The sequence below is a fragment of the Mauremys reevesii genome, linkage group 5, assembly GCF_016161935.1.
Source record: "Mauremys reevesii isolate NIE-2019 linkage group 5, ASM1616193v1, whole genome shotgun sequence".
NCBI classification, from domain to species: Eukaryota; Metazoa; Chordata; order Testudines; family Geoemydidae; genus Mauremys; species Mauremys reevesii.
In genome coordinates, this window is record NC_052627.1 from 7,544,752 (window position 1) to 7,572,511 (window position 27,760).

General features: G+C 42.6%; 1 long non-coding RNA gene across 1 annotated transcript; it reads left to right on the forward strand.

Moving 5' to 3' along the window:
• Positions 1–27,760, forward strand: LOC120406797. The gene is made up of 7 exons (XR_005599592.1): positions 1–177; positions 3,968–4,041; positions 12,228–12,300; positions 21,336–21,368; positions 24,782–24,889; positions 25,001–25,181; positions 27,573–27,760. It is a non-coding gene; the product is annotated as an uncharacterized LOC120406797 (long non-coding RNA).

The following is a 27,760-nucleotide window of genomic DNA, read 5'->3' on the forward strand; positions in this document are numbered from 1 at the left end:
ACCCAGTAACAACCCCAGGCAGGGCTTAAATTCTCATACGCTATTTCTGGAGAAGCCTCCCCACACCCCCATTCACGCTTCAGCTGCGGGGCAGGGGGTCTCGGGACTTCACCCCTCAGGGCTCACAGGAGATTGGGGTTGAAGAGGAGATGTGGCTCAGGGCTGAAGCCCCACAAGGTATGCCGGTGCTCACCCCATAGGTTTGAGAATATTTATCAGTGCTCCAATCTGGAGAGCTCCAGCTGAATTTAAGCCCTGATCCTAGACGTATGTGCCTGCACTCCACCTCCATGAATGCATATGTGAGAAATTGCAGAGCAGTGTGACAAATAAATGTATCCTGCTCCTTTGACCACCTCACCTATACTCTTCTCCTTCAACTATCCACCAGAGTTACTTCAATCAGTGACTGGTTGTTTTTAGATCAAGCTACCATAGGAATATTTTCTCCAAATATAGAGCGTCCCACCATACTCCCCCCCAAAATACCCCTGCTCACTTGGGCCAGCTGAAATTCAGATCGAGTGACAGTTTTTCTATAAAGAATCACAACCTTAAAGGTCATTAGGTCAGGGTCTCACAGGGCTAGAAACAGAGTTTTAGAGCAAAAGACAAAACAACAGCAAACTTCATATCCCACAAGAGCAAATTGTACAGAGGGTGAAAACATGGGAGCTTTGCCACTTACTTCAATGGGGCCAGGATCTCACCCACCCCCTCTGGGGCTTTAATTTATAGTAGGCAGCAAAATCTTTGGTAACTATTTTGGGTAGGGAGGACTATAATGTCATAAGTCAAAGCAAACAGTGGAAAACTTTATATGCTGCCTATCAACAGCAAATGTCACTGGAAGAGCATTAGTAATAAATGCCATGGAGTGCGCTAATTACCTCCTACAGCTCTGCGCCTTTAGGGTAGATGTTCCATCCACTGAAGTCATGCTGTGGTACATATTAATTAAATGTCTTCAGTGTTATCCGCTGTGTCTTGGAGGCAGCAAAAGCAATGTGCAAAATAATGGTTTATCTTAAAAGAAAAATAAACACATCCCAGAGCAGGGAAATATCTTGAAATTTCGAAATATGTATCTGTTATTAAAACAACAAAATAATCAGCTGATGCTGTAGATGGATTTTCTTCCCTTTTTCATGGCATATTTTAGAACCGATTAATGAACAGAAGTAAGAAGCAGAAATTGGGCTCGTACATGAAAGCACAAATGCTACTGTTTACTCAATATCTGTGCCTCTTAAAATACTGGCCTCGTTATCATAGATGACTTGCAAGAAAATGCTTCTCTGTACTCACTGGCTGGTAATGCATCTACAGGCAGACCCATGCCCTTTGCAGAGAGAGAGAGAAAGATTTCATTGTGCTCCTAGAAGCCAAAAAGTGGTTTGTTCTGGTCCAGAGTCCACTGAAGTCAATGGGAGTAATGGAAGAATTCCCTTTGATGTTAGTAGGGTTTGAATGAGATCCCCGGTGAACACTTTTATATATGAAGACAAATATGAAGATATTTGAGAGACACTTGCTGCTACTGTTGCAGCTTGTTCAATCTTGGTTGCCAAAGGGATATCTGTAATGTCTGTGGTGGAGAAAATCATCCATTAGCTAGGAATCATCACCCACCAATAGAGCTTGAAGAGGAGATTTTCCAATGTATCAAAGGGGTTTAGGAGCAAAACTCCCGCTGAAAGTCATTGAAACTTGTCCCCCTGAACCCCTTAGATACTTTTGAAAATCTGGCTCTCTAAATCTTGAAACCCTTGGGAATCCCTAACAACCTGTCCATAGTAGGACATAAAAGTACATATTTTTTTAAATGTTAGCTTATACATTTTAATAAACAACCTTTAGTGTTTACAGGAAAAGTTGTATTTTAATACATTGTCTGGTCAAGATGAATCTGAAGCCATGTCTACACTGTGGGGACTATAGCATCATAGCTACAATGTCACTGCTCTGCTGACATGTAGTGTAGTGTAGACAGCCTACACCTATGGAAGAGGTTTTCCCATCAGTTGTAGGAACACCAACTCTCCAATCAATGAGAGCTAGGGCTTGTCTACACTTAAAGCCACTGTAGCACTTCAGTGAAGATGCTACCTGCCCCAATGGGAAAGCGTTGCCTGTCGGTGAGATGCTTTACCTCCCTGAGGGGGAAGTAGCCAGGTTGATGGGAGAATTCTCTCCTCAACCTAGTGGTGTTTATGCCCGGGGTTAGGTCAGTTTACCTGCATCTCACAGGGGTGTGGATTTTTCACACCACTGAGTCAGAGTTGTACCGTCCTAATTTCCTGGTGTACACCAGGCTCTAGTTACATGAAAGCATTCTTCCAGTGACCGAACTCTGTCTACACTGTTAAGTCGGCATCCCTACATCGCTCAGGGGTGTGGATTTTTCCCATCGCCGAGTGACATAGTTATGACAGCCTAAATTTTAAGTGTAGACCAGGCCGTAAGCTTGCACCTATGGAGCCAGGTAACATGTTCAAATACAACTTGCCTTGTCTACACTAAGGCCTTGTCTACACTTGCAAGTTAGCAAATTATGGTAGTTATCCCAGTGTGCAAATGGCTGCAGTGTGCTTTGGAAAGGGTTTGCAAAGCATGGGGGGCAGAGTGTGTCAGCATGCTATCTTCTAAGTTCAGACAGTGGCGGGGGAAGGAGGAAACCCGACATCAGCACCCCCCCGCACCCCCATCTCTCTATCTCTCTCTCTCTCTCTCACACACACACACACACACACACACACAAACGCCTGTCTCTGCAGCAGGAGCGTTCCACAGTAATGGTTTGCTTTGTGTCCCGGAGCAGATAAGCCTGCGGGCTGTCAGAAACAGAGCTTTGAAAGGGGATATTCACATGCCTGCAGCCAAGTTCAAAACAATGACCAGATTGGCCACTTGACTTCAGGGGATTATGGGATGTTTCTGGAGGCCAATCACAGCACAGTAGTGCAACACATCATTCACACTGACACTCCAGTGCTCCATCCAGGGCACTGCAAGCTCTATGCTTCTCATTGAGGTGGATTACCAGGGGCGCTCCAGCTGCGGGGTCCGGGTGTTCTAAGCTCCTTGCCAATGAGGACACCTCAGGAGTTATAGTGCCCGGGGCTGATTTAATGCGCTCTAGCTTGCAAGTGTAGCCCAGGCCTGTGTTATTTGGGCTGCATCCACACAGTATAAATACTACCTGTATAGCCCTGCGGATATCGCATGGGCCGCAGCTGGGTGTTGTTTCGGCCTCAAGTGGCCCGTGGGTTGAGAACCACTGCCTTAGAGAGTCGATAACACCATGAGAAGCCACCTGAACAGTTGTCCTTTCCTGGAGTGAAGGTTGGCTGTTGAAAACTATAGCTAAATTACAAGAGTAGTAACATACCGGTATATTCTGACTTAATGGAGATGCATTGGTCTAGTGCCCAGTGATTGCATTAAGTGTAATGTTCTTCCCACTTCTAACAGGGAATTTACCAAATACAGTTCAAAAAAAGAGGAAGAAAGGAAGGAAAGAATGCACCGTGTTATTTCTATTGATCTATCTTAAATCAGTACAGAGTTTTTATTTCCCTTTTGAGAAATGCGAGCCACAAATCTCTGGATTCAAACCCTCACTCCAGAACTGAAATTTGCCCTGTTATAGGCCTCATCTAAACCTACTGAAGTTTTGGGAGGATTGAATCTGGATCCAGGGATTAGACTCTGGCTGTTGTTGAGTTAAGAAGTTAGGAACCAGACCCAGAGTTTGGCTCTGGAGTTTTAATTTGGGTGCATTTCTAATGTTAAATGTTTTCAGCATTTTTCATGGTCTTTTCTGAGGCAATGCGTTGAAGTGTCCTGGCTAAGAAGTTTATGGTATTTGGCATATTTCCCATGCATACCTTCTTACTGTGCTCTGTTGTCTCTTTCATTCACAAATATCCAATTACGAATACTCTGAATGCTTTTCTTCTAAAAGCATCCGCGGTTCTCCTGTGTCTGATGGCTGGCGTGTCATTCTACTCTAAACATCAGATGAAGAAATCAGATCAGGTAGGATGGATTAAAATTATTCTTTCATTTTCTTCACATCAAACTGTGAATAGGCTCATTCTTTCTCCATGAGGCTGGGCAAGAATATTATAGCCATAATAGTCAGAGCTGTGCTTATGTAACCTGACGCATGACCCCATCAAATGGAGTCTTGTCTGTTTGAGTTTTAATGTGTGTGTAGGCTCAGAACAATTATTTTAACTATATAAAATAAATGTTCTTAGCTTTAAATCCTACTTTACATCTCTACTCATCAATGCCTGTATGCAGCCATTAGCCCTCTCTTTTGAGTCTGATAGATTTAGTCACTAACAATATTCAGGATCCTTGCACGGAAGAAATTTCACAGTCACTTGCAATAATGAAGTTGCTGCGGTCCAAACACACATCCAACTAGTGATTCCACTGCAAATCCCTGACAAAGAGGCAAATGGTCTCTTCAAGATCATGACATGGGAAAGGAATTCCTGTTTCAGCCTCAAAGAGATGGAGCTACTTTCTGAGGGCACTTGCGTAGAAGGTCATTAAGCAGAAATGATTACTCAAAAGCTCTGTAACAGTGATATTTGACATCAAGTGGAGTCACAGAAAGCCATAGCACAATCACAGCATGACATCCTGACATTTCACTGTGATGTCTTTGTGATGACATTGCATTGTCTTCAGTCAGTGTCACTATGTAACATCACAGGGCAAACACCGCATTTAAAGGTCATACTATTGGGCCAGAATTGTTTTGGGTTTTTTTGATTCTCTGAAAAATGCAATATCTTACCTTTCTTCCTTCTTGGGAAGTGGGAGCGGGCAGGAGAGGGGGATTTTCCAACATATTTTCTCCACTTACAGACGTGGAGAAACCAACTCTTCGTGGCTTCCATCCTGCTTGTTCTACTTTCTCACCACTTGGCATTTCCTCTCGTCACTTGGGAAGCAGTATGGTCTAGGTCGGCGTTTGCCGACCTTTTCAGGTTGGCAGCCCCTAAATGGAGGTGGAAAAACTTTCGTGAACCTTTATATTTATTACAAAAGGATACAAAATGTATCAATGATGTTAAGTCTATGCAATTGAATTGTGTGTGTGTTTTGAGAGGTTGACAGAGAATACTTGATCTTGAATGGTAAAGGTGTGTGTGTTGGGGGAGGAGGGGAAAGCAATATATTTTGCTTTAGATTCCACTAAAAGTTTCAATTTCTCACAAGTGACCTTACTGGTTGCCTTTTGTAACCCCTTCTAGGGATCACTAGCGATGCTGTGCAAATAGCTGATTTTCTGGTTTGTGGCAATTTTGACAAATTAAAAAAATAATAATTTTGTGTCAACCAGAAAACTTTTTTTTTTAAACTTTTGGGTGAATTGAAAAGTGTGTGTGTGTATTTGTTTTAGTCAAACAAACCATTTTATTTGATGCAAGATGAAACATTTCATTTCAATGTTGAGCATTCTTGAACTTTCATAAAGACAAAAGGAAAGGAAATGTCTTAACGAAGAGGTGTTTTGAATTGAAAGAGCAAAACATTTTGAAATGAAAATATTGAAACAAAAGATTTTGATTTGGGGGGATTTTTTTTCAACCAAAACAATGAGGTAAAATGGACCAAAATTCACAGGTTTCTGTCCACGTGCACCTGCATTTTTTGCTGAAGAAAGGTTTTAGTCAAAAATTTTCAACCGTCGCTATACATGGCCTACGGGTTGAGACGCCCTGGTCTAGCGTAAAGAGCAAAGGGACTGGAAGCCAAGGCTTGAGCTGTAATCCCAACTCTGCCAGTAACCTCTTATAAGACCTCAGGCAAGTCACTTTCACTGCAATAGGTTGCGTATCACTGCCTGAAGGGGCATCCTACGAAAATATTACAGACCTGGAGACAGGAACTCAAGAAGACTCAGAACTATGTGCTAACTTGATAGTTCCCATCTATAAATGCAAAAAAAGTTGTGCATGTTTATTAATAATCATAATACCCAGCTCTTAGATAGCACTCTGCAATTCTGTAGCTCTCGAAGTGCTTTACAAAAGAGGTCAGTATCATGATGCCTTTTTACAGATGGGGAAACTGAGTCACAGAGCAGTGAAGTGACTTGCCCAAGGTCACCTGGCAGACCAGTGACAGCACCTAGAATAGAAGCCAGGTCACCTGAAGCCCAGTCCAGTAGTCTAACCACTATCCCATGCTGCTTTGTTTAAAGCAGTTAGAAAGTGGGAAGGGAGAAATATATTCATGATGCTAAATAAAAACATACTTATGCACTGGAGATATTTTAGGAAGTGCTCAAAGAAGAGTAAGGCAATGGGGCCCAGTGAATAAGGCCCTGCACTGGGTACCTTTGCTCTATGTCTCGCTCTGTTGCTGACTTGCTGTATGACATTGGGCAAGTCTCTGTGATTTCTTCCCCATCCTCCCCTTTGTCTGTCTTGTCTATTAAGACTGTAAGCGCTTTGGGACCAGGACTATCTCTTGCTCTGTTTGTACAATGCGGCCCCAATCTCAGTGGGCGACCCTAGCTGCAAATGAATGAAAATAATAAATAAACAGGCCCAGATCATGCAAATACTTATTTGCATGAATAACTTTACGCACAGTTACTCCCACGTGTAAGTGTTTGTAGGATTAGAGCCCAAATCTGACCTCCACAAGTAGCAGATTTATATACCTGCAAAGTGCCGGTTCCAGAGATTGCCATTTAAAAAGTCACCATGTATCATTACTGCACTGTGCTATCTCAGGTACCACAGCTATGTACATACCTTCTGCTTGTCTCGATGGGGTAAGTAAATGTTAATTTGTTTTAAGGTCAGCCTTTAGAGATAGGTAAACACTGCTGGTGAACTGATTTTAGCTTGCCATGTTGGGCCAACCCCAAAGTCAGGCTGCTAATGCAATCTCCAGGCACCTATACACATGGCCTGATGTTAACAAATGCGGGGTGCCCAGCAGCTGCCATAGATGTCAATAGGGAGATTTTCAGATGTGGCTAAAGGAGACAGGAGCACATGTCCCATTCAAAGTCAGGCTAAGTTTTGTCACCCAGGGTCTGAAAATATTGGCTTAGATTTTACAGATTCTCTAATAAGCTTTGGAGGTGACATTGATCCTGTTTCCGCCATTGTGCGTATGCCGTTAATTTTTCTGCAGCCTCCAATCCCTTGCCATTCTGTGACGGATGGATGATGATATTTTTGAGGTTATTTAAAAAGCAGAGTAATTTTCCATGCTACTTAGAAGAAATTGGCATTAAGCAAAATAAATCAGTAAGGGGAGGAGCAAGTCAAAGTGCAGGTGTTTGGATTTCTTAACATGACTTCGCAGAGTGCCAACATGGGCATGACAGAAAGAAAATAGATTCTTTAAAGACTTTATATTTTCTTTCTTTGATATAACAAGCTGTAGCTTTTATAAACATGGGGATTCTGACAGGTGCATAATAAAACTGCAGAGATTTTGCTTTGAAAACCTGTGATTCTAGGAAGATTTACAGTGGGGGAGAGAACGCCACTTGCTTCTGTTCAGAGTTGTGGGCCTGCAAAATTCAAGATGAGCGACAACATTATTTTGGATTGGAAGCCCACAATAATTTAGGAGAAGATAACTTTGTTGGTGGCTGTGGCTCAGAGAAGCTGTTTCATTGAAGGTTAGGTGCTCAGAAGGGTATGTGATGCTTTGCACTAGGGTTGTGATATAGTTCCTATTTTGTCCTGGCTTAGGGCCAAATATCTACCATTGCTTCAAGGTAAGTGATTTGCTTCCATAGCTGTGCCTTTAAATTACACTGTGTTGCTTCTCTCGCCATTGTTTCCTATCAAAAACATTCATTGTCATTCTTAAAACAACAGGCAATATCCCCCCCCCCAAAGAGCCACCTTAGCTTAGATTCAAATATTACTCTGTGTGCTATCTTCCTGTCAACCTTCATCGTATTATATGTTAAAAAAGCATTAAAAATAATAATGAAATCTGTAAATCAGGCCTGCTGTTTACATTTCATGTCTTTTGGCTTGTTTATGGCTGTTTAGAAAGAATGATGTATATAAATACATATTTAAGTTGTGCTTTAAAGCCAGGATCCTCTGCCAAATCACTTCCTTTTATACCATTTGCTGAAAAATCTTGAGTATGTGTGTGCTCAGAAAGGGTTATTGAAATTTTTTATTGTGGATTAAAGAGAAAAAATGCAGATCATCTACATACCATAGTGGGGATCTGGAAAGACCGAGAGGTGTCTTGCGGTTAAAGTGGTGGAGTTTCTGAAACAGGTAAACTGGGTTCAGTTTCTGGCCAGGACACAGATGTCCTGGGTGACCATCAGCAAGTAAGTTAGGCCTGGTTCCTCAAAAGTCTTTAAGTTCCTAACTCCCATTGATTTCAAAGGGAGTTAGGTACTTAAATACTATTGAGCATCTGGGCTTCAATCTCTCTGTGCCTCAGTTTCACATCTCAGAGATGGGAGATTTTTTTTGTACTCACATCCTTTGTCTCATCTATTTAGACTGTAAGGCCTCCAGGGAAGGGACTAGCTCTTAATATGTGTATGTATGAGGTCTAGCACAATAGGGTACGGAACTCAAGTGGGGCCTCTATTAACAACATTAACTCACAGCACAATAACATAGGAGACACAGGTAAATCCTTATGAACCAGGACTTCTATGAGCAAACAGTATGAGGTATGGAACGTCAAGGGTTTGATCCTTCAACATTTCTCGTGCAAGTTGTCCTTAGACACAGTAATAAATCCACTGATGTAAGTCGGGTCAGATTCCATTCTCAATTACACTGGCATAACTCTATCTGAGCCAATGGGGTTAGTCCTTATTTGCACTGGCGAAGCTGAGATGATAGTCTGACTCTAGCTCAGTGGGGCTCCTCACTTTCAGATGGTCTGTTTAGATGCATAAGGGTTTGGAAAAGCTGGCTTTAAAGTTCTAAATATGGAGGAATGATTCCATTTCTGGGGGATTCGACCTGCTCCCAATCAAGTCAAAGGCAAACTTCTGCCAATGTCAGTGACAAGAGATGTGTCCCTTTGTCCTTTATCCTTTAAAAAGCTGAATATCTTTATCTCCCTTGGGTGCTCAGCATCTCTCTAGAATAATTAGTATCTATCATGAGAAGATCAGCACCTCATGGGGGGAGGATCTATAAGCTGTGGTAGATGCCATTGATGCATTTTACATAGAATTCCCTTGAAAATAATACAAACCCTAGACACTGACCAGAACTGAATGAACTGATAGTTGAACTTGATGAATAAAGGGACAGAATTTTCAAAAGTGTTTAGCTCCTATGTAGCCACCTTACCAGATTTTGAAGAGGATCCAGTATCCAGCAACTCCCATTGTTCTCAGGGAGAGCTGCTAGTGTGGGCTGAGAACTTTTGGAAAATCTAGTCCCAAACGTTTCAAGACCCTATGGAATTGATCTCTAACACAGTATGGAGCTTATAGGCAGCATCAGATCTTAGTCCTCACCACATTGTACTGAACATCCCAAATTCACTGTTAATAAAGCAGAAAGTTCTAGATGTGATATCTTATGGACATGGGGTTTTTTTGCAAGGCAATCTCATCAATTTCAAAGGAAAACAGAATCAGAGGATGATTTTGCAAATGCTAAGAATTCATTTATTTACAATTGTGGCTAAAACCAGGCATATTTTTGCATTCAGAAAATTTAGAGGCTATTTTATACCTTTTTTTAAAAAGTCCCTCTGTCTGCATTTAATGTTGAGCTTTAACTGCAAGTGTTTGTCCTCCAAGATGAAAGGGACATGGTCCTGTATCCTCTCTTGGAGATTGTCAGTGAATGTCTAATCACTGTCAGGACTTGCATACAGGGTCTGGAAGCAATAAATGACACCATAGTTTGAGATACAGGAGGCATGTCCTTGAGAAAACTAAGCGATAAATAGAAATGACATGAGTGATGGTCAAAGTCAAGTGAAAGTAGCAACTTCTTTTAAAAAAAATAATAGTATAGCTGATCTGGAAGACTCTGCCCAAGTAATCAGCTCAGTAAAAGGCAGGAGTCCAAAATGTACTTCCTAATTCCAACTTGACATAATGCCCAGAAATGTCCTTTGCATCAGCTACTCCCACAAAGAGGAGAGCAAACCCTTCACCCTCCCTCAGGGAATAAACAGCAGAGCGCCAGCAATTCACTCAGATCTCTGGGAAAGCATGGAACCCTATGTGACAATCAACGTGGAGGCGCTCCTTTCCCCTTGCACTGGCCCATTCTGGCCTTTTAGTAGCAGGGCTTCCAGAGGAGTCATGCTGCTACGTGCTCTTAGCCAGCCACCACCTGCCATGCCCATCTGCAGAGGGTTCTACCAGCATGTGGTGGTATGGTAGGTATTATAACGAGCTTACCTGCTGGAGTACTGTAGGCTTGGGGAGAGCTAGCAGCAGCAATATTACCTAAAATCAACTCTCTGCAGTGGAGCTTATGGGACTGGTACCAGCCGGGGGAAGCTCGGGGATCCCACATGTGGCTATTGCTAGGGGCCAAGGCACAAGCTAGGGGAGCCCTGGGGCAGCTCTAATTGCTCTTTCCATTGTCATAGATACTGTGTGTAGTAGGAAGAGAGCCTGAGACATAAGCCCTTGTATCAGCGGCCTGGTATAAGGCCTGAAGCCTGGGTTAAAGTTGTAGTCAAAGCTGTGCTGCTATAAAGCAAAGTCAGGCTCTGTGCTAGAGGCAGGGCCTGTTCACAAAATCTGGCAATATTGCAGAAACATTCATTCCTAAGGCCTGGTCTACACTAAGGGGGGGGGGGTCGAACTAGGGTACGCAAGTTCAGCTACGCGAATAGCATAGCTGAACTCGAAGTACCCTAGTTCGACTGACTTACCCGTCCAGACGCGGCGGGGTCGAACTCCGCGGCTCCAAGGTCGACTCCGCCACCGCCGTTCGCGGTGGTGGAGTTCCAGAGTCGACCAGAGCGCACGGGGAGTTCGAACTATCGCATCTAGATTAGACGCGATAGTTCGAACTCCGAGAAGTCGAACTCACCGCGTCGACCCGGACAGTGAGTATAGACCTACCCTAAGAAGTGCTAGGCACAAAACACACATGGAAACACATTCAAGAAGGGTGGTACAAGAACACCCCGACACCAACACATTCTCCAAAGATAACAGAAACACGCTGACCCATCTTAAAGATAAGGTCAGGATTACAGCATGATGGATAGAGATGTTTTAATTGAACCAACATGTACAAGATAATGGGTGGCACCTAGCCAGGTCAGAGGGTAACATCTAGCCACATCAAAGGGGCAATACGTAACTTGACTGTATCAATGTATAAGGAGGTATCTCAGAGGGAATGTCTTTGGCCAGCCAAGGAGATAGTGGAAAGTCCCGCCACTAACTGAGCTGTTACCATTGTCATGGGCGTAGTGTAACTGTAGACATTGATCTGGGGAGCTAGGACCGTGCTTCATTGGCAATAAACCTGACTTAATGCCTTCGTATCTTAACAAATCTTATGGTCATTGGGCAGTTCAATTGAGGTCTGCTGTGCCAGCTCTCTGCGCAGAACTGGAATGTCACACAGAGAGAACACACACACACACAGCAAAACATCTGACTGCACTGTGGAACTTGCATCATTGGGAAATAGCTGGGGTGCAGGTGTACTCTGGAATGTTCCCTGCACCAAAGCTCCATGGAGTGGTAGAAGATGACTAATGGAGCCATCTTTGCACTGGGTGGGAGTCATCTGTACTGGAGCAAATTCACCATTGGGAGGTCATGCTGTGTGGCCCATTTGGTGTCACTTGGAACAACAGAGGAGGAGTGAATTCCCTCCCCACATAGCTCTCAAGAGTAAAAAGATTCAAGAAATGCAATCTCAATGTTGCGATCAAAACTGATTCTAAACATGACTGAGAAATGCCTGCATTCAGTATCAACTGACAAATAAAGCACTGTCCCCTGGGGCCCTTTCATTTCTGCCTTGACATCGGGGTACAATTTTCCTTTGGTTTGGCTTCTTAAACTTTAATCCACTTCTCATCATTCCCTACACTTTACATCTGTTTCTGCAGCTGTTAACTCCTGCACCCCCCAGGCTCTGTTCTTGGACCCAATTTTAGTGTGTTTCTCTTGTTCCTTTCAGTGCTGTAATTTGATGTCATGCAGGGGGGTTCCACTTGTGTTCTGATGTTATGCAAATGTATTTCAGGACAGCTGCCAGAAAGCCTGAGGATTTATCTTCATTGCCATGATTTTGTTGGACATCAGCACTGGGATGCCAGGTAATCAGTTATCTCTTCATGTCAGAAAGCTGAATTGCTCCTGTAAATCTTTTGCATCACCTTCTACATCTTTCTCCTACTGTATTTTTTGTGGTCCATTCCATTGTAAACCTCTTCTGTTTAAATGTTCCCAATTAACATTAAGTTGTTAAAGATAAGGGTGCAAGAAAAGCCACCTTAGTTTTCAGGTTTGAGCATCTACGTCAGTTACAGGAAATGTATTTAATAGAGGATCTCCAGATGATACTCTGAATGATAAAACCAAACTTTATTCAAAAGAAGAGTGACTTGTTAAGCAAACAGGCATGCAGTTACCACTTATACTATTCTACAATTATGCTTGCACTCGAAGATGAAATAGGGTATCAATCGGTCCACTGACAACAGAGTGAAATACAGCCTTATAATCATGAAACCTAATGGTACCCTTCTGATATTAATTGGAACTTCTCAGTTTAACTACTCCTTTTATTATTCATACTCTTCTGCCAGGTGAGCATTATTCCTTGCAGTGTTGCTTTCTTGGTTCCAGGATATTAGAGACACAAGATGGGTGAGATAATATCTTTGATTGGACCAACTTCTGTTGGTGAAAGAGACAAGATTTCGAGCTACACAGAGCAATTCTTCAATTAATAAATTGTTGGTTGGTTAAGAACAAGCAAGTGTCCCGATTTGAGAAATAATGTACAAATTAAAAGTTGACCTGAAAAGAGCCCAGTGGTAAAATAGTAAGCTAACACTCCCTGTCCTATTGGAGTCTATTAGATATTGGCAGACCTAGTTTGTTAGATTTCAGCTTTAAAAATCTAACTGGTATCCCGGCAAATTCATAAAGTGACCCCACTAATCTCTGCGTAGCTTGGAAGCTGGTCTCTCTCACCAACAGAAGTTGGTCCAATAGAAGATATTCTCTCACCTCCCTTGTCAGCTGAGCATTATAACGGGCGGAACTATGTATGCACTGCTATGATGCTGTTTGTTATTTATTTAACATAGGATACTTGTATGGAATCAGGCTGAATAGAATTGCACATCGTGTTTGCCTTACGAGTGTGCTATAAACCACAAACAGGGCAAGACCCACTACGATCCAGTTAGAGAGATCCTACTGAAATGAAGTTTGCCTTTATTGCTGTAGCCTTAATTGTATATAAGACAGCAGTATAGGCTGGCCATATGTTTTTTTGTTAAACTATGGTATATCTTGTTTGCAATCTCTTTTTAAAATAAGGAGAGTGAATTATACAGTTTTTATGATTTATGCGCCGAGGGTCAGATTTTCAAGTGTTCAGCACCCCTAGCTGGGAACAGATTTTCAAAAAGGCTCAATGCCCATTTAGGCACCTGTGACACTCCCCAGGATGCAATCTGGAGTGCTGAGTCCCCTTAGCTTTCCATCCTCGGATGTCTTTGACACTGCTTTGATAGTGAACAGCAAACCCCTCCAGGCTCTGCTTACTCACAGCCACCAGCATGTAAAGTCACTCCCAGCTGAGTACATGAATGCTATGCCCAGCCATCCATGAATTATATATAGGGCAACACCCGCATATCCCCATCCCCATCCTTGCTTCCCAGAAACATGCATCTCATACCGTTCAGTCCCCTCCTGGACAGAATAAACCTGGGATATTCCAATACTGGGAATGATTATGCCCCAGCTTTTGTTATCTCAAGTAGAGGTTTCCCAAACACTTCAATCAAACACTGGTCTAAATAAAACAATAAAACAAGTTTATTGATTAGAAAGGATAGATTTTAAGTGATTACAAGCGATAAGACATAAAAATCGGAATTGGTTACAAAAGAAATAAAAGGGTAAACACACAAGCCAATTCCTAAACTTTTCCAAAGCTAATAGGCTTTAACGGAAAAGGTTTGTCTCACCATGAGCTGTAGTAAAATTTCACATCCTGGGACCACTCCCTCATTTTGTTCAGTTCTTTGAGAGTCATTGTTTTCATGAGTGTAGGACAAGAAGCAATTTCAGCAAGCGAGGTTAAGGAAAACTTCCTAACTGTCAGGGTAGTTAAGCACTGGAATAAGTTGCTTATGGAGGTTGTAGAATCTCCATTGGTGGAGATTTTTAAGAGCAGGTTAGACAAACACCTCTCAGGAATGGTCTAGATAATACTTGGCCCAACCTTGAGTGCAGAGGACTGGACTAGATGACCTCTCAAAGTCCCTTCCAGTCTGACGATTCTATGATTCTGTGAGCAGAGAGATGGAGAAGGAGAGGGGTGAGGTGAAGGTCAATGTTTTTTGTTTGTATATCCTCCTCCTTTCTTTGAGGATTTCCCGCCACCAGGGTGCAGACAAACAGTCTCCTGTGTATGTGAGGTTTGAAGCATTTCTTGGATGAAATGTAAATTTTTTGTTTATACCTCCCCCCTCCTCCGCTGGAAGATGGACAGTTAAGTGGGTTGTGACTTTTTAGCACCTTGCTGGCATGCTAATGTGCCTTTGTCTCTGAGAATGGTTTGTGGGCATCACCCAGAACTACAACATATTTCAGTAACAATCATATAGCAAAATCTGCATAATTTTACATGCAGCGATGCTACACATATTTTAACAAGATAATAATATTCAGCAGATTATGAGTTTCAAATGATACCTCACAAGGCATACTTTGTACAAAATATATTATAACCTTACAAAAGTGGTGAACCTGGGGTACGGCACCAAAACCAGATTTCCCAAATGGTTCAGTATCCAGCATCACACTGTGCAACATTTACAGCCAGACTTTCAGGAGTTCAGCACCCAGCATGAAAATCTGGCCCTTACCGCTGAGTACACTGTTTGAGACTGTTTGAGACACTGTTTGAGACACTTCCTCATGTGAAATCACCTCGATAGACTAGGGCCCATCACCCAGTTTCCATGTCAAATCAATAGCAAAACTGCTAATGAACTTCATGGAGTCTACACACATAGTAAGAGACAGTGCCTGCTCCAAAGAGCTTTCAATCAAAATAGACAAGTCAGACAAAAGATGGACAAAAGAATCGTCATCCCAGTTTTGCTAAAGGTGAGCTGAGTCCCAGAGAGAGGAACCGATTTTCCAAAGGTCACCCAGGGAATTTTTAGTAGAAACCAATATTGAACCCACGTCTGCGAGTCCAGATACTGTGCCTTAACCATAAGATCATGCTTTGTCTATAGATCTCAAAACGCATTCATTGCAAGTACAGTAACAACACCTCTATCTCCACTAAGTGAATTCACAGTTTCAATCATTCATATTATGTTGTACCACACCAAAGCCCAGTTTCTGCACTGACCTGTAATCTGTGCTACCGTCTTCAATTTGATAGAATTCGATTGTAAATGGGAATAGAAATTGATCCCACTTTTTTTAAAGCATTCATGTGTAGTAACTGGAATGTCTAAGTTGTTTTGTTTATTCTGTGAAGAACAAAGACCAATTATTCCACAAAATATATCCTCATGCAGCATTTCCTTATTATGAACACACAGACCTGATCTTTTGGTGCGAAGAGCTTAAAAAAAATCTGAAAATGTTTTTATGCCCATTTCTGACTTTAAAAGTAAGCAGATCCTCACCTTGGTAAATAAGTAGTGCTGACTTGTGTGCTGAAATGCGCTCCATGTGAAACTTCAGCCGAGAGAGAATTTTAGTTATCTGAGGTTTTAATGTCCCAGAAAAGTTGTGTTCAGCATAGTGCATAGCTGGAAAAGGTTTTCCCATCCTGTAAACATTTGTGAGACTTCAAAAATTGTCCTGTTCCAAATCATTATGAACCCACGGTCTTTTGATATTTTTGAGCAAGATGTGCCCACCCCGCCAGAACAGTCAAAAGCTGGTGGGTCAGCCATTCACCTTGGATACGGAAGACCCAGGGTCATGTCCCTGCTCTGTTTGCCCCCGTTTCAGGGAAGAGCTGTAGCCACCAGACTACTGGCTTGCTCTCTCTGGTGTTGACAAGAAATTCCATCCTAGATCTGAAAAATCTTTCCCGATGAAAATGTAGTTAAACTGGTATGTTCCTGCAAAAAGGTTTGGCTTTGATGAACCACCATTTTCTGATGCAACACTTTGTTTTATTGGCAAATTCCCAACCAGCTCTAGTATAATGGAAAGGATGGGAGTGATTTAGGCTGGAATTTTCAAAGGGCAAAAGGGAATAAGGTACCTAACTGATTGAATCACTCTGGGATCTGAGAGCTTAAATAAGGCCCCTTTGAAAAGTCCACCCTTAATTCTAGCTGTGCTAGAGAGCCAGGGTGTAAAATTATTCCATTATCATTTCCTCTTACAAAACCAAGTGTGTACTTTAGCTGGCACCCAGAGAACATTAGAAACAACAGCACTTGCACCAAAATCAGAGTATTAAGCTAAGAAAGTCCTTAAAGCAAGTGTTCCCTTGAATGAGCAAAAAGTCCTTTTTTCCATTAATGTCTAATGAGCATACACGTACATTAGTTTCCAGAAGCCTGTTTTGTCTCTCTTCCCCCACCCCCTTAGGCACTGCTGAAACATTAATTGAGCTTTGTGTTTGTTTACAACAATGACGAGCCTGCTAATGCACAAGTGTCATGCATGATAGACCCATTGACATATAATCCTGGGTTAAGGACCTGCTATGTGAAAAATGATCCCTTTCCATTAATATTACCTTCAGAAATTATTTAGTGCCATTTCTCTTTCAATTAGGAATGTTCTCTAGCAGGGACAGTGCTTGAAAGATGCTGCCGGTAGCAACAGGAAACTTTCCCATATGTCAATATCACTAATTCAATAGTTAACGTCACCTAATGGGAAAAGGATCTAAAAGGGAGATTCAGTGGGGTTTGGGTGCCTAACTCCTTTGGTCTTCTTTGAAAATTCCAGCCTAAAACACTGGCAAACGCCTACGGTGAAACTGTAAGAAGTGTTACTATGATGTTGTCTAGGATCAGCGTACCAGTAGAGTGGCACACAATTTCAACCAGAACTAACACAGAGCTTCATGGAACTGTTTCATGCATCACTAAAACTCACCGTTAATTGCATCAAACTATAGACATCATGGTGAGATTAAAACAAAGATGCTGCACGTATTAAACCTACACTCATGGAGTAGTAATGAAACGCTTCAGTCAGTAGACTCAGACTGTGCTTGATATTCAGGTGATGCTGATGTTGATATTATGAATTTATTAGCACAGCAGTGTTTAGAGAACTCCACAGAGTGATTAAGGTTAAATTTGTGCTACGCATTGTACAAACAAGCAACCCAAAGACAGTCCCTTTCCCAGAGAGCTCACGATCCAGGATTTAGACAACATATACAGTAAATAAACAGACATATCCAGGGCAAGGTATGAAAGAACAAGGTAACGGCACACAGACAAATGACTGCATGATATAGTAGTTAAAATGTCATCAGTCATTGGCCACCACCCTAGCCAGTGCCAGATGGTGGTGATATGTAGGCAGCATGACCACAGCCAGTTAGAAAATTTTTGTAAAAACAATTTTTTTTGGCAGAAAAACTTATTTTGATGAAAACACATTTCTTGGTGAAATTATTTTGAATTTGATGAAAATTCCTGCAGGGGAGAAAACCTCAAAATAAAAAAAAATCATCACAGAAAATTTTGATTTCAGAACATTTTTTAAATTTCTTATTGGCACTTCAAAATTGTATTGAGAATTTTATTATATGGATTTATTTTTTCTATTTTTCTGTTATTATTTTTTTAACTGTTTCATGATTTATCAGCAGTAGTGGTGCATAATATGCACTTACATAACTGTTGTGATAATATGGCATAATAGTTTACATATTCTATTTGATTTGATTTTTATACTCATTAAGGGCAGCTGCTACTCAGTACGGATTGAAAGAATCTTCTTCTGTATGTATACTTGGCCCTGCCTCAGTGCAAAGGGCTGGATTAGATGACTGCTCAAGAGTCCTTCCAGCCCTACATTTCTATTGTTCTTTTCTAGATCAAAGAATCTCCTGTAAGTGTTGCAATGAAACAATGTGACACTTTCAGAATGAAAACAAATTTCAAAATGTTTAAAATTCCTGCTGAACAGAAAATCCAACTTTAGGCCACTCTAACTATGAAAAATGCATTTTACTTCAGTGTCTAGGGGAGTTGTACTTTTTAAAGTCATATAAAGTGCATTTGCTTTTGTGTAAATGGTTTAAATGAATGTATTACTTAACATACTGAAAGTCTAATGCACAAGAATGTTATGTACATTTTCAATATATGCTAATGAAAATAATAGATGGTGTAGGCAGGCATTCGATACATGTTATCAGATATTCAAATATTTTAATTGCAATGTTTTTGTATAATTAATGAAATTATACATTTCCATTAGGGACCATTATGTTTGCCTGTTTAACATAGAATTTCTTTAAAAGAGAAATAAAACTAGAGAATTTGCTAGATTTTTTAGGAAATTAGGTAATTATTATTAAATAAATCTATTTATAACTGATCACCTTCCTTTCTCATTTGGGGGCATTCAATAGAGCTGTTTTGTTTGAACATTTGCAAGTCTAATCATCTGTTGCTATGTGGTTTTAGGTATCAGTAAACAAGAGAACTTTATGAAATACTATTTGGCATGTGTATGGTTATGACATGTGGCAATTTCCTGTAATGTTTTCGGAACATCTCACTGTGTGAGGGGTTGTATGTAATTCCATGGGAAAGGGTGACCAATGCTCCTCTAGGAATTAAGAAGGATTAGATAAATTCACTCAGGTTGTAACATCTCCTGAGCAGTATCCCCACCTGCGGAGGCTCATACTGGTTTCTCCAGAGACCAACAGACAAAGGGTATGGCTACACTTGCGAGTTGCAGCGCTGGTGGAGGCTTTCCAGTGCTGCAATTAGTAAGTGGCCACACCTGCAGGGCACATCCAGCGCTGCAACTCCCTGGCTGCGGCGCTGGCCGTACACCTCACTCAGCATGGGGAATAAGGATTGCAGCGCTGGTGCTGCAGCGCTGGTCATCAAGTGTGACCACACACCAGCGCTGTGATTGGCCTCCAGGGTATAAGGAGTATCCCAGAATGCTTTTAACTAAATTACTCCCTTTGTTTTGTTATGCAGCCTCTCTTTGTTTTGTTGTGAACCTCCGGAGCTCTGTTGCTACCGGAGCTGCTCTACCGGAGCTGCTTATCAGCTCCTGTTTGCTGTGATCAATCTGTGAACAATCAAATGAGATCCTCCTCCCTGCGTGATTCACAGGGGTTGAGTGTTTGCATTTTGCTTGACCAGCAGCGAGAAAAGGAGTCATTCACAGGGGTTGAGTGTTTGCTTTGCTTGAGAGAAACGGGGGGAGGGGGCAGAGGGGGGAAAGAGAGTATGTTGGATGCAGGCTGTTTGCAGTTAACAGTAAGGGGATGGGAAAATTTTCTGATTTTGCACAGTGTCAGTTCCAAAAATCCACTCTCTCTTTCTCCCCGCCCCCCGGTCCCTGTCACACTGCCCCACACGCCCCTCTTTTGAAAAGCACGTTGCTGCCACTTGAATGCTGGGATAGCTGCCCATAATTCATCACTCCCAACAGCGCTGCAAATGCTGCAAATGTGGCCACACTGCAGCGCTGGCAGCTGTGAGTGTGGCCACACACCAGCGCTGGCCCTGCACAGCTGGACGACCAGTGCTGCAACTACCAGCGCTGCAGATTTGTAAGTGTAGCCATACCCAAAGAAAGGACTTTGGGATCAATATCCTGAGTTTAAACTGATTCAGGGCCTTCATTCTGATCCAGCAAGCGGACAGGATCTTCTGTTGGAGGTGGGAGGCGGGAAGGAGTTGGTCTAACGAGGCCCCATAAGTTTGATGGCTGACCTCTGGTAAGCTTCTAGCATGTATATAAAAAGTTGTATTTGTTGTTTTATATTTTCTCTATAAGGCTTTCACCTTAAGAATAAGTATGCTTGCTGATAAAGAGTTGTGGCAACTTGTGACGACTAGTAATTACCACTGTTCATAGAGAAAGCAAAATGCAGACACCGGCCTATTTGGGAATTCTAGTTGTTCAGAATCTCACAGTTAGGCCAGGAAGTGTGCCGAATGGGAAACCCTGGGAGGTACAGAGAGATGCGGGTCTCTACATAAGAGAGGTGATGGCTGAGGCGGTGAGAGCCTAGTGTGGGTACCTTCATGAACCACAGAGGGGAAAGCAGATGCTGTTGCCCTGACCTGTGAAATAGGCATTGTGGCTATTCAGGGCTTAAATTCTTATAGAGTATTTCCCAGAGCCCTTCTCCCCTTCTCTCCTCCCTCCATGCCATATAAACCACAGGGGGATTGAAAATATTTGCCAAAGCTCCACTCTGGACAGAACTGAATTTAAGCCCTGTGCATATTCAAAGTGGTCTACAAATGTTAGGGCTGTGTTGAGATACTTGATGAGTGATTTCAGTAGGAAATTTTGAAATATCCTCAGTGGTATGTTTCCATCCTAGCATGAAAATTCTCTTTTTGTCAATTAAGGCAGACAAAATTAGAGTGAAAAGAAGTGAGAGATATAACAGGGGTGAGGTAATATATTTTATTGGACCAACTTCTGTTGGTGGAAGAGACAGGCTTTCAAGCTTTCCCAGAATTTTTCTTGGGTCTGGAAAGGTAACCAGACTATCACAACTAAATAGAGGGTGGGACAGAGATTGTTAAGAATAAGAGGTTAACAGGTTGCTAGAAAACACTTCAAATGAAGTGGGCAATTAACACCTCTGTAGTCTTAGCAAAAAGGAGAAGTAGATTACAAATTGTTGTAATGAACTATAAAACCAGTGTGTCTGTTGAGACCATGATATTTAATGTCTTGCAAAGTTATCAGTTTAACTTCCCAGTCTCATCTTTTGAAGATTGTGAGAGTGTTGTGAAGGTGTTGTCCTGTAAGGACAAGGACTGATCGATCAGCTATGGAGTGATCGCATTGTGAAAAGTATTCAACCATAGGTGATATTGTGTTTTTGTCTTTTAACATTTTTCTGTGTGAGTCTATTTGAGAGCGTAATGTTTGTCTTGTTTCACTCACACAGATATCGGTGGGTCATTTCATGCAACTGAATGAGGTACACCAGATGTTGTGGCAGGCAGGCAGGCTTGCCAATCCTCTAGTCACACAAACCCAAACACCCTTGCCCTGCCCCTTCCCTGACCCTTCCTGAGGCCCCACCCCTGCCCTGCGGCCCTGCCCCACTCACTCCATCTCCCCTCCCTCCATCACTAACTTTCTTTCATAGAATCTCAGGGTTGGAAGGGACCTCAGGAGGTCATCTAGTCCAACCCCCTGCTCAAAGCAGGACCAATCCCCAGACAGATTTTTTGCCCCAGTTCCCCAAATGGCCCCCTCAAGGATTGAACTTACAACACTGGGTTTAGCAGGCCAATGCTCAAACCACTAAGCTATCCCTCCTCCCAACTGGGCTGGGGCAGGGGGTTGAGTTGTGGAAGGGGATATGAGCTCTGGGCTGGGGCCGAGGGGTTTGGAGTGTGGGAGGGGGCTCCAGACTGATCCTGGGACAGGGGGTTGGGGTGCGGGATGGGGTGGGGTGTGGGTGCAGGGTCTGGGAGGGAGTTTGGGGGCAGGAGGGGGCTCAGGGCTTGGACAGGGGGATGGGGTACAGGAGGGGGTGCGGGATGCAAGCTCTCGGAGGGAGTTTGGGTGTGGGAAGGGGTTTTAGGGTACTGGTTCTGGGAGGGAACTCAGGACTGGGGCAGGAGGTTGGGGCATGCAAGGGGGATATGGTGCAGGCTCCGGCCCTGCAGCACTTACCTCGGGTGGCTCTATGGTGGTGGCTCAGTGGGGCTAAGGCTGCCACTCCTGTAAGCGGCCATCATGTCCCTGCAGCCCTTGGGGGGGAGGGAGCCTCTGCGCGCTGCCGCCACCCCGACCGCTGACTCCAGAACTCCCATTGGCCGGGAAGTGCCTGCAGGCAGGGAAAGTGTGCAGAGCCCCCTGTTCCCCCCAGGGGCTGCAGAGACGTGCTGGCTGCTTATGAGAGTGGCATGGGGCCAGGGCAAGCAAGGATCCTGCCTTAGTGCCGTTGCACCATCGGACTTTTAGTGGCCTAAAATCTCCCAGTTTGGCTTCCATAGCCTCCAGGAGATAGAGCCCGATTCTGGGAGATTCTCATCAAAACCGGGAGGGTTGGCAACCCTATCATAGAATCCATGGATTTTGGAAGTTGTGTTGTGTGGATTATTGATCATCACAGCAGTGGAGATATGTCTGCAGGTTTTGCATCTGTTGTTCTGGCAGTTTCATGGTGCTTTGAGTTGACATATCCTGGTTTGAGGGGAGCTTGCTTCTCATGATGAACTTTGGTGACTTTGGGGGGTTATTTTAAGGCCAGAGAGGAGGTTTAGAAAAAAAATTAGGATGTGACCCTCATCAAGTGTGGGTTATAATTGTTTCATGATACCTCATAGGGGTTCCAGTATGGAGTGGTAGGTGACAGGTAGGATTTTGCAGTTGGTGGTGGTTTTTTTCTGTATTGAAGGGTATTTGGGTGGCCCATTCCATGATGCTATCTACTTCTCTTGTGGAGTGTCCTTGTTTGGTGAAGGTGGTTTAAGTGTGTTAAAGGTGTGTATCTCAGACTTTCTTCTTGGAGCATATTCTGTGGTACCTGAGTGTCTAGCTGTAGATAACAGATTACCTGATGTATCTGGGATGCATACTGGATCTGTGGAGGTAAGAGTGGTGATCCATGGGTTTCTTGTATATAGTTGTCTGTAGGGTTCTATCATTGAAGCTGATTGTGGTGTCCAGGAAGTTGATGCTAGTGTGGGAACGTTCTAGAGAGAGTTTGATGGACGGGTGGTGGAGGTGGTTGAAGTTGTGGTGGAAATATCAGAGGGAGTTTAGGTCAGCTGGGCACAGGATAAAAGTATCATTGATGTTTTTTAGGTATATCATTGGTTTCATGGCCCATTTTTTCCATAAATTCTTCCTCAGTGTGGCCTATGAAGAGATTGGCATCTTGGAGAGTCATCCTATTACCCATGGCTGTTCCCATGGTTTGGACAAAGTGTTGTTAAATGTAAAGTTGTTATGGATGAGGATGAAATGGATGAGTTTGGCGATGTATTTGGAGTGGATATTTGTGTGTTGTATCTTGTCTTGGAGATATTTGAAATAGGCAGCGATGCCAGAGATGCCACAACATTAACAACCTCCCTCAGAACACCATCCTTGCCACCACTGCTGTCACCTACATACACACCAGTATCCTTCACCATTATGGCATCCCTGCCTGACTCAAATACTAGTATGGCTCTGTCACACAATCTGGAGTGGCTCACGACTGTGAGGGCCTACCTCAGAGCGGACTGTCAAAAGATGGGCAGACACCCCAAACTGGTGGTGTGTTCTATTATTTATTTCACCAAGCCACTATACCAGTCATACCATGGAGCCACAGACAGTCCACTTAGACTCTCCAGCCTGTGTTGCCACCCAGACAAACTGGACTTCATGATAAATGGCCACTTTCACCAAAAATCACACCACATCAGGTTGCTTCCAGTCTCAAGAGACCATACACATACTCCAGATCAATTGGTACCCTAGATCTTACACCAGAGACACTGCCTGTAGCCAATCCTGTAATAAACTATCTAAAGTTTTATTAACTAGGAAAAATAAATGAGTTATTTTCAGGTTAAAGCAAACATATACACACAAATGAGTTACCATCTACATCCTGAGAGTGACAGAGTTGTCGTGATTTGTCAAATCAAAGTCTCTTTCAGGGCAGACCCAGGAGGTAGCCCTTGGGGATCTCTGGCTTCAGTTTGGTGTCTCTGGTCCTGTCAGAGTTCAAATAGCAAAGAGATATGGCAAATTTTCCTGCAACTTTGCTTTATTTCCTTCATTTAGCTTCCAAGTTCACAGAACAAGCTTTCTTGCATGTAACATTTCCAAGGTATGTTAGGGTCATTAATCAATCCTCTGTATGGTGATGTTCCTTGGTGGCCCATCTGCTATTGATAGTCCTTCTGGATGGGTGTGGTGGGGGGACGATTCCCATGCTTGGGTTCACAAGTTCAGGACAAGCATTCTCATAGTTATAAAGCAAAACGTACACATTTTCTTATAGCATGGAATATGGACATTGTAAATGAGATTAATGCAGGCAGCAACTCACAAGCATTTCAGAATTTAAACACTAAATACATTCTTATAAGACTAATACCTATTTTGAGCAAAACTAACATACAGGTGAACTGGACTGATCTCCAGCTATAAGTCTGTTAGTTCTCACTAATGCCTACAGTCTTGGCAGGGGCTGGCATCTGGCATGCTAGCATCACACTAACACTTTAAAAAAAAAAACCAAAATTATGTGGGGCCTATGCAGGCGTGGAACACTACAGAATTGACAGCATGATGCATGGGGAGAAAGCAGAATGTCTTAGTTGGTATTGGGACAACCAATATAAGACATTTGCCTTACAGCAAGAGCTTGTTTCTTATCAGGCAGATGTTAAAATTTTGAGATGGGGCTGTATCCTGTACAGTGAAGAGATTGTGAAAATGGCAAAGCTGGGAGATATTGCAGAGAAAGATCCTGATAAATTCACAGAGGTAAAATTGTCTCTAGATCCTTTCTGGTACATAGCCATGAACACAGATGCCAACATTTTGTTCAGGTTTATGTTTTTGCAGTCCAACACCGTAGCACTTCTCTCTCTCCAGACAACTATCACAGACAGAAAAAGAGCTATTCGACCCTGGCAATTCAGAGCAGATCCCTATGAGAGGGATGACTTCTAGGTTTCTTTATTACAAGACATAGCTCAAGACTGATTATCGGAAAAGACAAGGGTGTGTAGCCAGGACCCTCTGGGGCATGAATGGATGGTGATGATAGAAACAGGTAGGGTGCCTGCAGATTTCTTAAACAAAGCCCAACTGCCTCAACCTTGGGAGACGAAGGCTGTTCTTTTTGTGGAGAAGAATAATGTTATTTGCCCATATTACAAACTTAACCTCGGTGAAGAAATCCATTATTACGATTCTACCAGCCTGTATCCTTTTGGGAACAAAACCAAAGAATACCCAGTTGGACGGCCTGATATCGTTCATGACAAATGGGGACTTCTCACACAATTTTGGAATTGCAAAAGTTAAAGTGTAACCCCCATGAGGCCTCTTTTCCCCATGGTTACGTGTTAAGTGGATGGTAAATGTATGTTCCCTCTATGCCAAACCTGAGCAGAAACTGAGCAGCAGGAGACAAGCACCCATACTGATGAGGAGAGAGCTATCCTGGGGGTTTGGTGCACAGTGGAACTGAATGCAGCCATAGTGAAGGGGTATGTGGTGGCAAAGATTTATAGAATCTGTCATGTTGAAGAAACATCTGACAAACTAAATTCTGAGTACATAAAGTTCCATCACCGTAAGAAACCAGAGCCTTTAGGGTATCCTGGCTGGTGCACAAATGAAGAAAAAAAAAAGGTATGTTAATGATTTCTACCAGAAAGAACTCATGTGTTTACACCAACATGAGATCATGCTGAATCCTGCAAAGCGCCAAATTGCAAAGCTGTTTCTAAATTCCCAGTGGGGTAAATGAAGCCAAATAACAAACTACCCAATACTAGCATTGTAAAAGACCCTGACAAGCTCTTTCAGTACTTATTTTCACTAATTATGAGGTTTCATCCTGCAAGCTTATCAATTATGTAACAGCTTGCATGTCTTGGAAGCATGCAAAAGAATGCTACACAGTGTCTGGTTATACAAACATCTCCATAGTTTGTTTCACAACCACTTGTGTCTGCTTAGAACTATATAAACTGCTAGATGGATTGTGAGAGCGGTGTCTCTACCATGACATGGACTCTTTGATATTTGTGAAAAGGGAGGCAGAGTGGAACCCCCCCCCGAGGAATTATTTAAGGGACCTCACAAGTGAAATCCCACCAGATGAACACATCACAGAGTTTGTGTCCATAAGTCCAAACATACAGGATAAGCTTCTGTTAAAAAAACCCAGGAATAAATTGCAAATCATCATGTTTGCTTGGCAAATGTACCCTGGTACGTTGCAATTCTTTCCAGAAGCAGTTGAGGATGCTACCAAAAGACTTTATGGCTAACTTGTGGTGAATTTAAATGCTTCTACACCAGAGGTTTATAGATTAAGAACTGGGCTTTTCCCTGGCTGGCAGTTTATACTTTGAAAAGAACAGCTGAGTATAAAAAGAGATGAATTATCAGCAGGTCTTTTTTAACAGCTGGTGCTGATGACTGAAAATATGTCTATCTATGTGAAGAGAAACCTGGTCCTTTTAAAGTTACTCAGCAAATCACCCCTGCAGCAAAGGAAGGCTATACTGTGTAGAGTTTCTGATGATTTGGAAGCAGCCATCTCAGAAATAGCGCTCGATACCTTAAAAGGAAAAGTACCTTTGACACAGAATCAAGTGCATGTGCAAAAAGAGACACAATTTTATAAAATAATAAGGTCTCATTTAAAAGAAAGAAGCATCTGGTGAAGCAAGCAAGGGAGTTTATCAGACCTCTGTTAAGTTTTGCTATCCATTGGATAATGGTGCTTTTGACTAATCAATAGTAAAATGCACCTGGTGGCTAGCCATCAGTTGGAGCCATTAAAGGTTCCCCTCCAGTGGAGAAAAATATCACAGTGACTCAAGTATCAGAGGGGTAGCCGTGTTAGTCTGGATCTGTAAAAGCAGCAAAGAGTCCTGTGGCACCTTATAGACTAACAGATGTTTTGGAGCATGAGCTTTCGTGGGTGAATACCCACTTCGTCGGATGTGTGCATCCAACGAAGTGGGTATTCACCCACGAAAGCTCATGCTCCAAAAGGTCTGATAGTCTATAAGGTGCCATAGGACTCTTTGCTGCTATCACAATGACTGAGATTCATTTATTGGATGCTGGAATGAAGTCCATTCTTCAAAGGACTGACTTAGCTGAATATGAAAAGGCTAAACTTTATTCCACCATGCTTCAAGGATACCTAATGCACGCGAGGCAGAGCAATGCAGATAAAGGGAAAATAAGTCTACTTCTAGTGGAATAGGAACAAAGCATGCTTGCCAAACCCCAGAAACACCAAAGAACTCTGACTCAGTTGCTCAGGAGGTTTTGGATAACAAGAATAGGTGTTATAAGAAAAATTCATTAGTATTGCTAAATAAGCTGGGTCAGGATAAAAATATCTTTTCATGGAATGATAAAGGGCCTTTTGTGTACAAAAGCTTGGTGGTTAATGGTTCTAATATGCTTGATTTAGTCAGGATGGTCACCCAGATGCACTCGGTTCCTAGCAGATGCACACCTAAAGGTTGGGATGTTTTATGAATGGCATGCTGGACCAGAATGTACCATCTTCCATCATGCACAACACTGCCAACAGAGATCTTTTGGAATGCCTGAAGGCCTTAACCACCATCACCAGGCTTGATCAAGAAATAACTCTAC